The 16,547-nt window shown below is 40.3% G+C and overlaps 1 protein-coding gene across 3 annotated transcripts in view; it reads left to right on the top strand.

Annotated features, from left to right (window-relative positions):
* Positions 1–16,547, top strand: part of GRID1 (glutamate ionotropic receptor delta type subunit 1) — a 793,510-nt gene that overhangs the window by 633,468 nt on the left and 143,495 nt on the right. The window lies entirely within an intron of this gene.

Below are 16,547 nucleotides of genomic sequence, written 5' to 3'. Positions count from 1 at the left end.
TGACAGTGAAACATAGGATAGTCACATGAATTGACGAAGGTCACATGATATTTCTCAGACAGTCTTGCCCTTGATCCGCAGGTGTTTTTGGTGGAAGCACATTACATTATACTATACTATTTCTCAGTCAGTATGGAATTATGTGAATGTTCTGCTCCATTTCATTCCATTTCTTTCAGTTCAGTTGCAGATGTTCTTACTGAATATTTGAATGTCTGAGCCCAGGGTCTTTGGAAGCCACATAGAGGCAGACATTCTTGGCTGCTGACCTTGAGATGTACACAGTTACGGTGGGCAGATGCACCTCACTCCTATGACTCATTTCCCTGCACACAGCCTACAAGCTCGTCAGAAACAGAGCCTTCTCCAGTCTTACAAAGTAATGTACTGATCATTTTCTCCTTTTACTGTTGTAGGAAGAAAGGTGATTTATTTGGTTATCTTCATATTTGAGTTACATATATAATCTAAAGAACACTTAAATGGTACTGAAAGCAAGTACTATTTACCCTCTGATTATGGACTATGAAAGAGAAAATTGGATATGGGAAAACTCATCTTTCACCTCCCACACTGTCTTGGTAGCTAGATCATCTGGGCTCAAGACTTCTGCTATCCCCTAACAGAATGTGCTTTCAAAATCTCTATCTCTTGGTTCCTATTGCCTAATATCACTCCCAGGTTATATAGACTAATCAGTTTCAGGTGTAGACTTTATCCTTATTATTGTTATCCTTATATCTATTTTCTGGATAAGAATAATCCTTTGACTATGGTGCTGGGGGTGAATGAAAATCATTTTCCTTCTGTGCAGTTGGAGAAACCTCTATAGTATGGGGCTAAGAGGAAGGGGCAGGAGGAGGGAGGCCTGAGGCTTATAAGGTTTCTGGGTTGTGCCAGTGCAATGAGCTGGCTCCCAGAATGTCAAGTAAGATATAAGGGGAATGGAAGCCAGCAATATGCTGACCTCAGGATTGTGTCATGGTTCTGGGCCTCATCAGCAGTCCCAGTCCAGATGAGATTTCATCACTGTGGAAGTTAACAGCCTTTGGAACATTTTTCTTTCTTTTATTCCTTCTTCTCCTCTGCTCGCCTTTCCTTTACTTCTTCCTCCATTAAATAAGGAAGTGCCTATGCAGACACTACTATGTGCATAGGGAGCATTGAAAATCCTGTGGGCTTTGATTCAGGAGTTCTGAGTTTATAGCCTCTCTGGATTATTTAATTGAAACCAATCACCTAACCACTCTGAGCCTCAAGTCTCTCCACCAGCAAAATTGAGGATAAAATTTCTTTTCTACTTAACTGACAAAGTGTTGGTGACACTCAAATGAGATGCTGTGTGTGACAGTACTTTGTAGAATGTAAACAAGTTCACCTACTGTATTGGAGGCAGCATTTTAGAAGCTATTGGAATACAGAGAGGATTAAATAAGCCCAGGCTTTTAAGATGAGCATAAAGGCAAATGCATGAGAAACTGTTACTATTGATGCATTAACAAATGACCCCAACATTTAATGGCTTAAGATATCAATAATTGCATTATGTTATTTTATTTAATATTCATTGTTTTGTTTTATTATATATCATGGATTCTGCAGGATTGGATGGGTGATTTCAATGAGGTCACTTAGCTGTACTCAGGAGGGTTCAACAGGGCTTCACTTGCATGCCCGGTACCTTGATGGGAGTTACTGAAAGACTTGAGATCATCTGGAACTATCTGCCAGGACATCTACATGTAGCCTTTTCAACATGGTGGTCTCAAGTTGTGGAATCTCTTATATGGTGACTGGCTTGCCCTAGTGCAAGGGTTATAAGAGAACCATGTGAAAATTGAAGGCCATTTAGAATGTAGATTCAGAAGTCACAAAGCGTTACTTCCACCACAATTTAGAAATTACAAATAAAGGCAGTCAATATTGAAGGGAGAGAGGTGAGATCAGGCTTTGTATGTTGATGGGGAAGTGACAAGATCACATTCTAGAAGAGCATAAGAGGTAGATGATGTTATTGCTGCACTTGGAAGATGCAGCCTGGTATCATGCTTCTGATGGCTACAATGATTCACATCCCTTTCAAATAAAAAAAAATACTCTCAACTCCCTCTCTTAAGAACCTCAAAGTCTCATTCCATTAGGGCATTGGCTCAAAGTCTAGGATCTTATCATCTAGATCAGGTTGAGGTACAGATGAAGCTCTTTGAGTACAGATTCTTGGGTACATCTCCCCAAGTGTAGTTTTCAACCTGAATACCTAAATCTAAAGAGACAAATGATACAACTCCCCTGCACTCAATATACGAAGGTAAGGCAGTGATAGGATAACTGCAATAGGATTACCATTTGTAAGGAGGGAGGAGTTGGAAAGCACATAGCGATCACTGGTGGATAGCAATTCTGACACCCAGCTGGGTTCATGTCATTAACTCCTCAGTTAGAACCTGTTACTGTTTCCTGGCACTGCTTCTCTGTTTCTTCACTCTACCCTTTGAGCTCTTGATTCTTCCCAAATCATTCTTACTTTTCTGTTAAAAAAATATAGATTATTTTTGCAGCTGATTTCCTTCCCATAGAAGTTCAGGGATCTAAATACCTCTTTCGTTCTGCATTGTCTCTGACCCATTTAGTCTAACCTGGTCATGTTTGTGACATTACAATTACTTTAAAAATTGTGTGGGTTTTTAAATTAAGTTTATTGATTGTTGACCACTTATATAAAAGCCACACTTGCAAATATTTTTGACAGTCTCTTCTTTACCTTGAATTCCCAAACAGGCTGCTAGGGAGTTTTAGAATTTCTGTTGTCTAACAGAGAAGGTCTGTGAAGTACACACATGCCCGGTACCTTGGTGGGAATTACTGAAAGACTGAGATCATCTGGAACTATCTGCCAGGACATCTACATGTAGCCTTTTCAACATGGCTACACAGAGACTGTAGGAAGTCGTTTGTATTTCTGAGAGGACTTCAAGGCAGCATTTTAAATATGTATGAAGTCTTAAGAAAGAGTTTACAGTTATACCATTCATTTTATGGGTCCACATTTTCTGGCTAGTCTGCAGAAGTTGATCTTTGCATTGAGAACCTCTTTTATTTTGGAATTTTCTGCTAAAAAAGACTGAGAATAAAAAATGTTTTATTTTTGAATCCAACAAATCTTGGCTTCTATATACTTTCTTTAAATTCTGCTTGAAAACAGAATTACTTCTTTAGTTAATCTATGAATTATCTATGCACCTGTGCATACATTGTAACATGCAACTAAGAGAAACTGAAGGAGTGGTCAAACTTCTGCCTGGACATCTCAATATTTAGATTCACCAGTTTATTAAATAGATTTTCTACTTTCCATATTACTGCATGTGAAAAATTTACAAAATTTTCTGCTACTAGATATTTGGTTGGTGCAAAATTAATCATGGCTTTTGCCATTACTTTAATGGCAGAAACCACAATTACTTTCTCACCAACCTAATAAAAAGGTAGCTTTTTTTTCAGCTTCCAATATTTTCTCCTAGACTTCTACAGTAGTTTTCTTGAGTTTTGGTTCCATGAAAAGTCTCCTTAAGGTTCTGCTTTCTTCTTTCCTATACACAATCTCAAAGCCAATTCCACATATTTTATATTTTTCTTATAGTAACACTGTATTTCCAGGACCAACTTCTATTCAAGTTATTATTACTACCTGACAAATAACCCAAAACTTTGTATAATAAACAATAATTTATAAATATTTGTATGTCAGAAATTTGGTCAGGGCTTATCCTGGGGATTCTTCTGATGTTAACTAAAGTCATTCAGTGACACCCAGCTAGTTGATGCACTGGTCTTAAGGATCTAAGATGGAAGGCTGGACACATACAAGATCCATATGGGACCTCCTGTGGTCTCTCCAGCATGGTGGTCTCAGGGTTGCTATACTTTTTGCAAGCAGCTGGACTCTCCTAAATAATTGGTTCTTAATGGGTGGTGGGGGTGTGTGGAGGGTAAATCCTATCCCCTCAAGGGTTTTTGGCAATGTCTGGAGATATTTTTGGTTGTCTTACTGATGCAGGGGCCTGGGAGTCAGCGGGGAGGCCCGACCAGCATCTACTTGACAGAGGTCATGGATGTCACTAAACATCCTGCAATGCACAGAATAGCCCCCACACCCAAACCACAAATAATTTTCTGTCCCAAAATGTCAATAGTGTCAGGTTGAAAACCTTTGTCCTACAGCAAGTATCTCAAAAGAACTACTAAGTAGACACTGCATGGCCCTTTCTGACCTAGTCCCAAAGACATACAACATCAGATTCAAACCAGGTTGAAAAGAGCAATTAGACTTCTCTTCCTGATAGGAGGTGGAGAAGTCACATTACAGAAGAGCATGTGGGATGGGGAATATTGTCACAACCATCTTTAGGAAATACAATCTGTTGCAGGAACTGTCAGAGAAATCTGAATGTGATCAGTGCCATGAAAAGGGGTAAGCATAATACATTAAAGATGCAGGAGGATCTGTCACTTCTAGTTGGAGAGATAAAATGGGGTTTCCTGAAAACAGGGCAATTAAACAATTTTTTAAAAGTGACAATTGAACCTTGAAAGAAAGGTAGTGCTTTGAAATGTGAGATTGAAGCAAGAACATTCTAGGCAAAGGGAACAATATAATAAAGGTATCAACATTCAGGGATTAGCGAGTTATGACTCTTGGACCCAATACAGCCTGCTGCTTAATTTATAGGTAAAGTCTACTGGAACACAACTCCACATATTGTGTAGTTGATCACAGAGACCATATGGCCCAGAAAATTTAAAATAATTACTGTATGGCCCTTTATGGAATAGTTTGCTGCTCCATGGACTAGTTCTTTATTTCCTGATTCCACAAATAATTTGTTAAGTGCATGCCATGTGCCAGAAAGTGTGTCAGATGTTTAGTGTATGATGGTGAGCAAAACAGACATCCTCTCTGTCATGGAGGGTGCTTTTCACAGTTTCAATATTTGAGAGCTATGAAGAAAATAGAAAGGTCTTGTGTATAAAAATATTAAAATACTTAGGAAGAGTGAACCTGGGAAGGCTTTATCAAGAATAAAACTCATCAGGCAAAACCCACCAGATGAGAAGGAGCCAACCATGAGATGTGAATGATAGAGGTAAGATTTGTCAGGAACATGAAGGATATACACAAAGTTCCCAATCAGAAAGGACCTTGGCTTGAGAGAGAAAGTGAAAGGTGGCCAGTTCCAGGGAGGTATAGTGAGTGAGGTGGAAAGTGTGATGGATGGAGTTAAAGGCAGACACGGATCAGGTCTTGGTAAGTCTTACAGGCCATGAAAAGGATGGCCGAAGTGTAATTGAAAACCATTTGAGAATTTTGAGAAGAATTAAATGAAGCAATTTTCTCAAAGAAAAAGAAAGAAAACTGGCTGCTGGGTAGAGGGAGGCTTAGATAGGGGGTGGATAAGAAAGAAATTGAAAGATAGTCAAGGCAGCTTATAAAGGTTCCAAGCAAGAATTAATGGTACCATGATATAGAAACTGCTTCTCTACCTTTGCTATGCCTATTGTCTTTTGGGAAGCTTGTCAGAGTGCAGACACTAATTCAGTAGATATGGGATGGAGCCACGCTGTGATGCTCCTGGCCGATGGAGCACACACGAACAGGGGTCTAGTTGGAAAGATATATCATGCGACTTTTTAAAAAATTATTTATTATCCTAACACTTTCCTACTATTAGAAGTCTTAAAGTGAGTTTCCAACACAAACTCGTGCAAAAGAGAAAATCCAAGCTGGGAACTTTCAACAACTGTATATAAATAAGCACTAAATGAGAAAGCCTTTTGCAGAGCTTCAAATATGAGGCATAATCTGGGACCTTGAGTCTAACAAAAGCATGAAATTCCAGCCAGCTACTGAGGAAGCACACAGAGGAGGATCAATATTACTAGTTTTTTCAACAAGATTTTATTGAGCAAATCAAAATGAAGAAGAGATGGTCTCTGCCTTAACAAAATGTTATGTGGGCCGGGTGCGATGGCTCACGCCTGTCATCCCAGCACTTTGGGAGGCTGAGGTGAGTAGATCACCTGGGATCAGGAGTTCGAGACTAGCCTGGTTAACATGGTGAAACCCAGTATCTACTAAAAAAAAAACCACAAAAATTAGCCAGGTGTGGTGGCATGTACCTGTAATCTCAGCTACTCGGGAGACTGAGGCAGGAGAATTGCTTGAACCCAGGAGGCAAATGTTGCAGTGAGCTGAGATCGTGCCACTGCACTCTAGCCTGGGTGACAGAGCGAGACTCTGTCTCAACAACGACAACAAAAGTTACGGTGTATTTGTGAACAGATGTAAAATTTTAATATATTGTGAAAGGCGTTTCCACAGGGGTATGGTTAGGACATCATGGGCTAACCCAAGGGAGACGCTTACTTTTGGAGGTACAAGGAAAGATCTCTAGAATGATATTCCAAGGGTGAGTAGGATGCAGAGGACAAAGGAAGAGAGGGATGTTCCAGAGAGAGGAGCCAGTCCAAAATTTGAGAGAGTGTAACGGGAGATAGCTGCCACTTTTTTAAATGTAAGAACTCATAGAATTGGCTGTCAGAAGTATCTTGTCAGACTTCAGACTGATGTATAGTGTACATAGGGCCATAAATTCTGGTCAATTACAACGAACAAGAATCTCTCAATCTGCTAGTATGGGCCTGAGCATAGTAGAGACTTAAGAGGAGAGATCATATTATAAATAACAATAACTAGTATCTGATGGAACTTGCAGCACATGAAGACACTTGAGCCCAGAGAATGAATATGACCAGTTTATAATTTGCCAAAGGTCCCCAAGCTCATCTGTGGAAGAAACAGAATTCCAGCTTGGCTTGTCCCACTGTACAGAATGCCTTTGCTGGAATTTGCTGTTTATTTAGAGAGACCAAACTAACACACCTGAAACAATTAAAGAGAGATATAAAATCAACATTACAGTCATAAGCTAGATTGCATTGCAGTTTCAAAATGAAAATTGCTTTATTGTTTTTCTTCTGATTATAAAAACAATGCTTCATCTCTGTAAAACAATTTAAACCTTATAGGACTGTTAGTGCAAGAGATGAACATTCCCTGTAATCCCATGCTCTACCCAATGCCAGAAACAGCTACTTATAACTACCTTTGAACTTAGACTTATCTGTGCACCATCCCACAAAAAGAAATAAGCTTTTCAAAAGTTGGATTATACTATATATAATGCTATGTAATCTGTTTCCCCCTCACATACCATGGAACTATTTGCAGTTAAAACTATACTTACATTCTTCCTAAGCCCTTATAATGATGCATCTAGTTCTTTGAGATTGATAGATAATTTTTTGGCCACTTGATACCATCTAGCTCCATATAGTTAAAGCACAGTCACCTGAGAGTACTGAAATGGACAATAATGTTATATTTGCTTTTGTTTTGTTTTGAGTTGAGTCTTACTCTGTCACCCAGGCTTGAGTACAGTGGCTCTATCATGGCTCACTGCAGCCTGGAACTCCTGGGCTCAAGTGATCCTCCTACCTCAACTTCCTAAGTAGCTGGGACTATAGGGGCATGGCACAATGCCTGGCTGTATTTTCTTATTTGTTTATTTTTAGAGAAGGGGTCTTGCTATGTTGCCTGGGTTGGTATCAATCTCCTGGGCTCAAGTGATTCTCTTGCCTTAGCCTCACAAATTGTTAGGATTACAGGCATGAGCCACTGTGCCAAGCTATAATGTTATTTTGGCAATCGTTTTCTCTTATCATCCTTGCCAATAGGTCACAGTTGAGTCATATGACAGGTTAGTGTGACTACCTACCTCCTCAGCACGTGGCCCATCATCTAAAATTCATTATATATGTGTGTGTGGGGGGCACATATTTGTTTCTAAATAAACCAAATATATATATATATTTAGATACAAGTATGTGCTATATATATTATGATTTTATATGTATTTTATATATAATGATTTAAAATGGTTGGCTTTATTGTGCGTACTTGGATCTAAATAAACCACATGGTTTATTTAGTGTATGCAACAAATCTATCCATTTGAGGCATACAGTGTTTGATCAGCTCTGACAAATGTACATGGTAACATAGGCACCAGACCACTCAAAATATAGAACATTTCCATTGCCCCCTAATGTCCCTCCTTCCTCTTTTCCTTTTTGCATTTGATACCCTTCTCCCATCCCCACCTCCAGGCAACCACTGATCTATTTTCAGTGCCTATAGTATTGCCTTTGCGAGAATGCCATATTAAAACACCATAAAGCACGTGGTCTCCTGTGTCTGGCTTCATTCACTTGGCGTCATGCTTTTGAGCTTTATCTATGTTGTTGTGTGTGTCAGTTGCTTGTTGCTTTTTATTGCTAAGTAGTATTCTGTTGTGTAAATATCGCATACTTTGTTTATTCTCCAGCTGATCCATATTTGGAAAGTTTCAAATTTTTGGCTATTATGAACACCTGGACCTTTGTATGGACATGGTTTGCATCTCCCTTATGTAATGCCTAGGAGTGGAGTTGCTGGGTTTAACATTGTATGTTTAACTTTATAGGAAATTGTCAAAATGTCTCCCAATGTGGCTGCACAATTTTCCTGCTAGATTCTCAGTGACACTTGGTAACATCAGTATTTGATTTTAGCCAATCGAGTGAGGTTTAGTGTACTGCCTTGTGACTTTCTTTGCATTTCCCTGATGACTCATCATGATGCATATTGGCCTCTCACATGTCTTCTTCTTTGGAAAAAATAAGTCCTTTCTCTATTTTTAAAAATGACTTGTTTATAAATTTTCTTAATGTGTACCTGATGCATATCCTTTATTGGGTACACACATCTTTGATATTTTCCTATAACTTTTGGATGGTAGCTTATATTTTTCTTTTTGGTGGAGGTTTGGTGGAGAAGGGCTGATGAGTAGATATGACTTCCCTTGAGTCTAGGGACCGGGGATCCTGACTGTCATGCTGGCCCACAATTGACCTTTAAGATTATTAAAATTAGCTGGGCGTGGTGGCTCACGCCTGTAATCCCAGCACTTTGGGAGGCCAAGGTGGGCAGATCATGAGGTCAGGAGTTCGAGACCAGCCTGGCCAACATAGTGAAACCCCGTCTCTACTAAAAATGCAAAACTTAGCTAGGTGTGGTGGCATGTGCCTGTATTCCCAGCTACTCGGGAGTCTGAGGCAGGAGAATCACTTGAATCTGGGAGGCCGAGGTTGCACTGAGCGAAGACCATGCCATTGCACTCCAACCTGAGTGATAAAGTGAGAATCCATGTCAAAAAAAAAAAAAAAAGATTATTAAAATTTCAGGTTTTTTTTTTCTTACCCACTTTTATAACTACTACCTGTTTTTCCTCCATGCTCGATCATAGGGCAGAAACACTTCTTGCATTCTTTCTCTCCTTGGAGGAATTTCGTACCATTTGAAAGTCAGTTCAAAGGGTAGTTTTGTGACTGCAAGTTTCTTATAGGCTAACTTTATATTTATATATATATATGTGTGTGTGTGTGTGTTTAGTTGATTAGCTTTACTGTTGCTGCTGTTCTAAAATCCTCTTGCTCCTTTTTATATCTTAAGCAGAAGTGGAGTCGCCTGCCTCCATCTTCACTCTTAACGTGACAAAAGACTCCACTGATGGTGGTATTGGAGTTGGTCGGTCCTTTTATCTTGTGTGAGCCCACCAAGACCTTCATGGCCTGGGCTTTAAGGTAGTGGAAGCTACAACTTCACTCCTTCCTATACAGCATGTCTGAGATACTCAAAAGTGGTCCTAGCCCCTTCCACGGTGGGTGTATTAACTCAGCTCTGACTGCCAACTCCTATGATTCATACCCTCCAAGGCCTAGGCTCATTGGCTCTGATATGCTGAGATTCCCAAAATGAACTCTCAAGTTATACCTTACTTCAGGAATCCTGGCTATCAATATTAATATTTTACTCTCAGATGTTTACACTTTCCTTCCAAGGTGCTGTGTTTGTATCTAAGCATGCTGTTCCTGTATTTAGCTGAAGGTCAAGACTTGCAATGGATTATCTGATATTAGTGCCGACCGAATATCCAATTCAAGCTCATTCAAGATATTGAGTTCCCCTTCACCTCACCCCTATTTAAGGCTGTGATCATTTGAGACATACTCTGAGCCCATTTGCTTTCCAATAAAAGTTTACTTCCAATAAAAGTAAGCAAAGAAAAAAAACCCTAATGGATGACTTACTGTTTTAGAAAAGCCCATGCACTGACGTAATGACAGACCCACTATGGCCATCATCACTGAGGCTGGGGCCATCTGTACTCAGATGATGGCAGCCACTGGTTGATGAGGACACAGCTCTTAGGGGATTTCAGATGTGGTTGTGAGGTAGATAGACATGGCCATAAAATCTTCACCTCTTGCTTTCTAATACTACCTTGAGACAAACTTACTAACAAAGTATTTGTCACTGAGCTATAAAATTGTGACAAATTATTGATCCATTGTCTTGTTGGACATTATTAAACATGATATTTGGGCTTATTTCCCTCCCTCCCTTTCTCACTTCCTCCCTCCCTCTCTCCCTTCACAGGACTTTACAATGCTCCATATATGAAATTGGTTATATTCTGTCTCTGGGATGTAAAACAGTTAGATTGCCACCCCTTTCTATTCTTCCTCCCCATGAAAAGAGAGTAATACTTTAAGACATCTTTATAACTAGGCTACACATCACAAAGCCTAATCTTCCAAAGGATACCTCTCCCATTTAGGGTTAATAACCCTGCATTTATTAAGGACAGGATCACAAAGTCCCAACTTCCCACATCTTACAGCTCAGAAACACTAACTTGAAGAAACACCCCTGTTGACTTGGGAAATATATTTTCCTGAGACCAGTGGTTTATGAAATATATTCTCCAATTGGCTGATCTCTTGCACAGTTGTTTGTCATAATCAGATCTTGAGACCATATATCTCCTTTCAAGTGATGATTGTGCTGTAACCTCTGGCTCCATCCACATTTCTGGTTTGGGTAGAGCAAATTTCAGCAATGAATGAAAACCGTAGCTGTCTTATCAAATAGCAGCAGTACTTGTTTTGTTTAATAGTGCTGGAAATTAGTTTTTCGGGCACTGATCTTGACAGGTCAGCTGTCAAAAGTGGGTGTCTGCGGCCATAAATTCATCGATCCTGTAAACAAAATTCTGTCTGCAAAATACAAGGGGAAGTCAGAGTAGACTCACTCATGTACAAATGAAATGGTCTGGAGCCATATGACTAAGTGTCGGGACTTCTTTGGGTAAAAGGTTTTTCTGGCTTCTCATTTATCAAGCCCGTTGGCCTCATTTGGCTTTTATTGACTGAAACATTTTCCTGAGCATTTAGAGTGGGGAGCGCCAGGTACCTTCGGGATGGAGGTGGGATGCAAGTCTCTCCTAATCTTGGTTGACTATAAGGCTGGTGATCCATTGGGAGCCTTCATTTACTTAAAAAAAAGATTCCTCTGGATTATTTCATGTGAACTGTGCTTCTCTATGTTCTGGCCTTATATTTTGGATCTCAGATGGATGGCCTTGCCCAGAAATGGCAGAGGTTTACCACTCTCGTCTTAAGATTTGGGCAAGAGCACAGGGTTTTGTGGAATTGGGGAGATGCACTCAGCCTGGAGCACTTGGCTTCTGTCTGATGTGAGGGAAAAATAAAGTTTCCTACCCAATATGAAGGATCCTGAATCCTGGAACATAGCTGCACTTTGAAGTGTTCGAAAGGCAGAATTTTGATTTTTTGCTTTGATGTATTTTTCCTTTCTCTGCCAGGGTACAGGATGCCTAGAGGCCAGGGAGAGAGAAGTCTGCACTAAAGCAAAACAAAACAAAAATACTTTTAAGTCCTAACCACTTTTAGATGAAGAGATAAGCATGATAATGGCCTTGGAGGACTTTTTTCCTTCATGAAATTCCATCTTAATTTACATGGCCTTCTTGTATTAAGGTTGTCTGAATATTAACTAAGGTTATTTGGAGCTGCTCCTCTTTCTCAGTGGAGGAAGATCACTTGGATTGCTTATCTTCTTGGATCTGGGCCTCAGCTATGGCCACTTCCTATCTCCCAGCCCAACAGTTTACAGAGCTCCCACCGTCTTGGAGAGGTCCTAAAATATGAGATGTTGTGCTGGTCAAATTAGCCATGTGTCCCTTCTAGGAGATGAGGCACCCCTAGACCAAAATTCCTCAGAGTCAAAGCACTGATTTATTGGGTTCTGACTCTCAGACTGGCCTTGACATACTGACAGATAGTTTTACTCCAGTTGCTCTCCCATCATTCAGTTTTCTCTATGCTAGTGATTTTCATCAAAAGCTTATTTTACTTCTTATTTTACTACGATTAGAGTAGTGAAAATCCTGTTAAAATCAGGAAGAGGATAAAGAAGGTAATAATGATTACTTATAATTCAACCACCTATATGTAATACATATATCCATTCATGACATTTTAACATATCTTCTCCCATTTTTACCACTGCTTTATTATTATTATTATACTTTAAGTTCTGGGATACATGTGCAGAATGTGCAGGTTTGTTATATAGGTATACATGTGCCATATTGGTTTGCTGCACCCATCAACCAGTCATCTACATTATGTATTTCTCCTAATGCTATCCCTCCCCTAGCCCCCCACCTCCCAATAGGTCCAGATGTGTGATGTTCGCCTTTCTGTGTCCATGTGTTCTCATTGTTCAACTCCCACTTATGAGTGAGAACATGTGGGTTTGGTTTTCTGTTCTTGTGTTAGTTGAGGTCATGTTTTACACAGTTTTATATCTGCTTCTTTACTTTGTGATTCTTATTAAGCTATTTTATAATAGATTATTTCAAGGTAATTTTCTTCTTTGAACAGCCCCTCAATTTGGTAGGTAAGGAAGGTTTTTATTTTCTATTTCATAGATAAGAAAATGGAATAAGCTGGGCACAGTGGCTCATGCCTGTAATCCCAGCACTTGGGGAGGTTCAGGCCAGTGGATCCCTTGAGCTCAGAGTTTGAGACCAGCCTGGACAAACATGGCAAAACCCCATCTTTACAAAACATACAGAAAAATTAGCAGGATGATGTGGTGCACTCCTGTAGTCCCAGCTACTCGGGAAGTTGAGGTGGGAGGATCACTTGAGCCCAGAAGATGGAGGATGCAGTGAGCCACGATTGCATCACTGCATTCTATCCTGGACAACAGAGTGAGATCCTGTTTAAAAAAAAAGTACAGGAAAAAAATGGGATCTCAGTGACATTTATTTTATTGAAAAAATATTTGTTAACTCTCTCTGTGTTTCAAGCACTGTGCTGTCAAGTGCTGTCTGAGGTCACTCAGATAAGTGGTGAGAACAATTAGAACATAGGTCTACTGACTCATGAGTGTCTGCTAAGTGCACACCTCCAAGTTCCCTTCTTCTTCCCCAGTTATAGATGTTGATGTTAGAGAGGAGATCCTGGAATTCGAGGCAAGCTTGGAGATCCTGAGATGGGAATGAAGCCCAGGTCCAGCGCAAGAGCCGGAGGCTCTAGACAGCTTATGAGGACAGGGTTTTGACCCCAGAGAACATGGCAAGAAATTCCGAAGCCACAGCTGACTCACACACTTAGGCTAAGGGTAGAAGGAACTGGAGATCATTTCTATTGCAGATTTGCATACATCAGCGATCTTGGGCTAAACATCCATTGGTTGTAATAAATGTGTCATTCTCATGTTAGATTTTAACAACGGGAAAAACTGGGTGTGGGATCTATTGACATTCTCTGCACAATGTCTACAACTTGTCTGTAAATCTAAAACTATTCTAAAATGAAATCTTATTTCAACAAACAAGAGTTTACTAGACCCAGAAGAAGAAAAAGGGCATTCCAGGCAGAAAAAAAAGTAGATACGAAGATCAGGAGGGAACATGATGTGCCTGAGAAAGGAGGAGGGATTTGGGAGATTGTAGTATACTGTTACTACATAAACTCAAGTGAGGCTGAGAGTCAGGATTGGCTCTGGATGAGGAAGGCTTTTCTTTTAGGCCAAGCTTAAAAATCTTAGGTTTTATTCTGTAGGAAAAAGGAATTCATTAGAAAACTTAAATTAATACAGTTCATATTTGAGTTTATTTGTTGTAAGGGTACCCACCTGCATATTGAAGGATGAGCTACAAGAAAGACAGGTTGGGAGTCATGAAACCAATGAGAAAGTTGTTGCAAAGGTATAGGGGGACTGAGGTGGTGCTTCCCGGAGCAAAGAATGTGGGCCAGAAGCAGAGAATGATGTTCAGGGCTTTATCCCCACTGTTTCTTCCTGCCTCCATCCTCCATTCTAATTTCTAATTACAATCCCAGTAGAAAAACAGGTAAAGCCTGGTTGATCAAGATTCACAGAGCCCCAATTCAAACTCTTATCTAAGCCAGGACAGTAGAGAATTAAGATGCTCCTTCACCATGCCAGGAAGGTTTGGCAGCAGATGTTAGAAATCTGGGTCCTGGTGCAGAACAGAATATTTAGTGTCTGGAATGATTGCATCATCACTAGGACAAGGTGACTTCTGTTATGACTCTATGAGCCATTGGGATGGTCAAGAAGACCTCTGTAACACCATCCTCACCCAGGAGAAGTACCAGCACACACATCAGGGCTAAGCAGCTCCAGTGCCTGGGCTAAGCAGTTATGGGAGTGCAGATGCAGGAATTCCAAATAAATACCCATTCCTGCCCCAGTGAGTCCATGGTAGAACATCCAAATAATGCAGGCAATGAACTCCTTGGCCCTGTTTGTCTGAATTTGTCCTCTTCCCTCTGACAAGCATTTTAATACAGCTGTAGGAACCGATTCTGCATCTTAATGCAATTTCTTTCCTTTTCTTTTCTTTCTCTTTTTCTTTCTTTCTTTCTTTCTTTTTTTCTTTCTTTCTTTCTTTCTTTCTTTCTTTCTCTCTCTCTTTCTCTCTCTCTCTCTCTTTCTTTCTTTTTTTCTTTCTTTTGTGTGTCTCTCTCTCTCTGTCTTTCTTTTTCTTTCTCTTTTTTTTTTGGTGGGGGCAGGGTCTCACTCTGTTGCCCAGTCTGGAATGCAGTGGCACAATCACAGCTTACTGCAGTCTTGACCTCCTGGCCTCAATTGATCTTCCATCTCAGCCTCCCAACTAGCTGGGATTACAGGTGTATGCCACCACACCTAGCTAATTTATTTTTATTTTTTATAGAGGCAACATTTCACTATATTGCCCAGGCTGGTTTTGAACTCCTGGACTCAAGTGACCCACCCACTTTGGCCTCCCAAAGTGCTGGGATTACAGGCATATGCCACAGCTCCCAGCCTATTTCTTAAGACCCAATGGAGAAATAGCTATGATTTTTGCTTTTATTTAAAAAAAAAAAAAACTGTACTATTTCTCAAAGTGTGGTAGTTTGGTATCTTCGAGGTCTTTAAGCAGAATTTTGGGTAGATCTTCACTTGTTCTTTACCTCAATGCACCCAAATTAATTAGTGGTGGTGGTGGGAATGGGGGTTCTTCAGGGTACATGGCTATACTATTCACTAATTTGTTTATTCATCACTCCAAGGCATCCTATTGTTTAAGATGGAGTGGGTTTTGGTGGGCATCATGTCCAAAGTGACAACAGGAGATTTCAGGTTCCTTTAAAACTGGCTCTAAAACTCCCTCTCTTATTCTGATGGTTTTACTTTAGATCCAGAGTTGTAGTCTCTTCCAGGAGGAATGACCACTCAGGTTCTATAGCCTTATAGTCAGGGCTCAGTGTGCAGACCCTGCTGCAGATGACAGGACCATGGAAAATGCTGAGGGAGTAGAATCATTCTTAAGTGGAACAATTGGTGGTTCCTTTAGGGCCCCTGGTAGCATTTTTCCACTGGAATTCTTCTCCTCAGGTTAACTAGGGGATCTTATGGATTTTTCCCTGACAATAGTATATACTGCCTGTGGCAGTTTGACCCTTTAGCACCCTGTCATTTAATGGTGGTTCATGGATCACCAGCAGCAGCTGCACCACCTGGGAGCTTGTTAGACATGAATAATCTTAGGCCCCAGAATCAGAAAGTGCGTACAGAATCCCTCGGTGATTTGTGTGGATATTGTAGTTTGAGTGTCATGGCTTTAATCTACAGCAGTGGGTCACAATTCTGACCGTGCATTAGAATCACCTGGGGAGCTAAAATATCCATCTCTAGTTCACTACAGACCAATTAAATAAGAGTCTCTGGGGGTAGGGCCCAACTTTCAGTACATATTCTTATAAAGTCCCCTTAAGAGATACTAATATGCAGCCAAGTTAGAGGCCCAGTGACCTAGAAGAGCAGGGATTCTCAACTTAGGCTGTAATATCAGGAGCACTTGGGAAGCGTTAACACTTTCTATGCTCAGGCCATGAGGTCCTGATTTAGTTGACTTGAGATGGGGCTGGGTATCTGCATTTTGTCATGTCTTCCCCATTAATAGGTGAGAATCATTTCCCAGACAAAAGTTTTGTCATTGTACAGACCCTGCAAGGATGCAGGG

Source organism: Aotus nancymaae, unplaced genomic scaffold (genome assembly GCF_030222135.1).
Source record: "Aotus nancymaae isolate 86718 unplaced genomic scaffold, 86718_ANA_hifiasm-v0.15.2.pri h1tg000010l, whole genome shotgun sequence".
In the NCBI taxonomy this organism is placed as follows: Eukaryota; Metazoa; Chordata; class Mammalia; order Primates; family Aotidae; genus Aotus; species Aotus nancymaae.
This window is presented reverse-complemented; position numbering and strand designations above follow the sequence as displayed.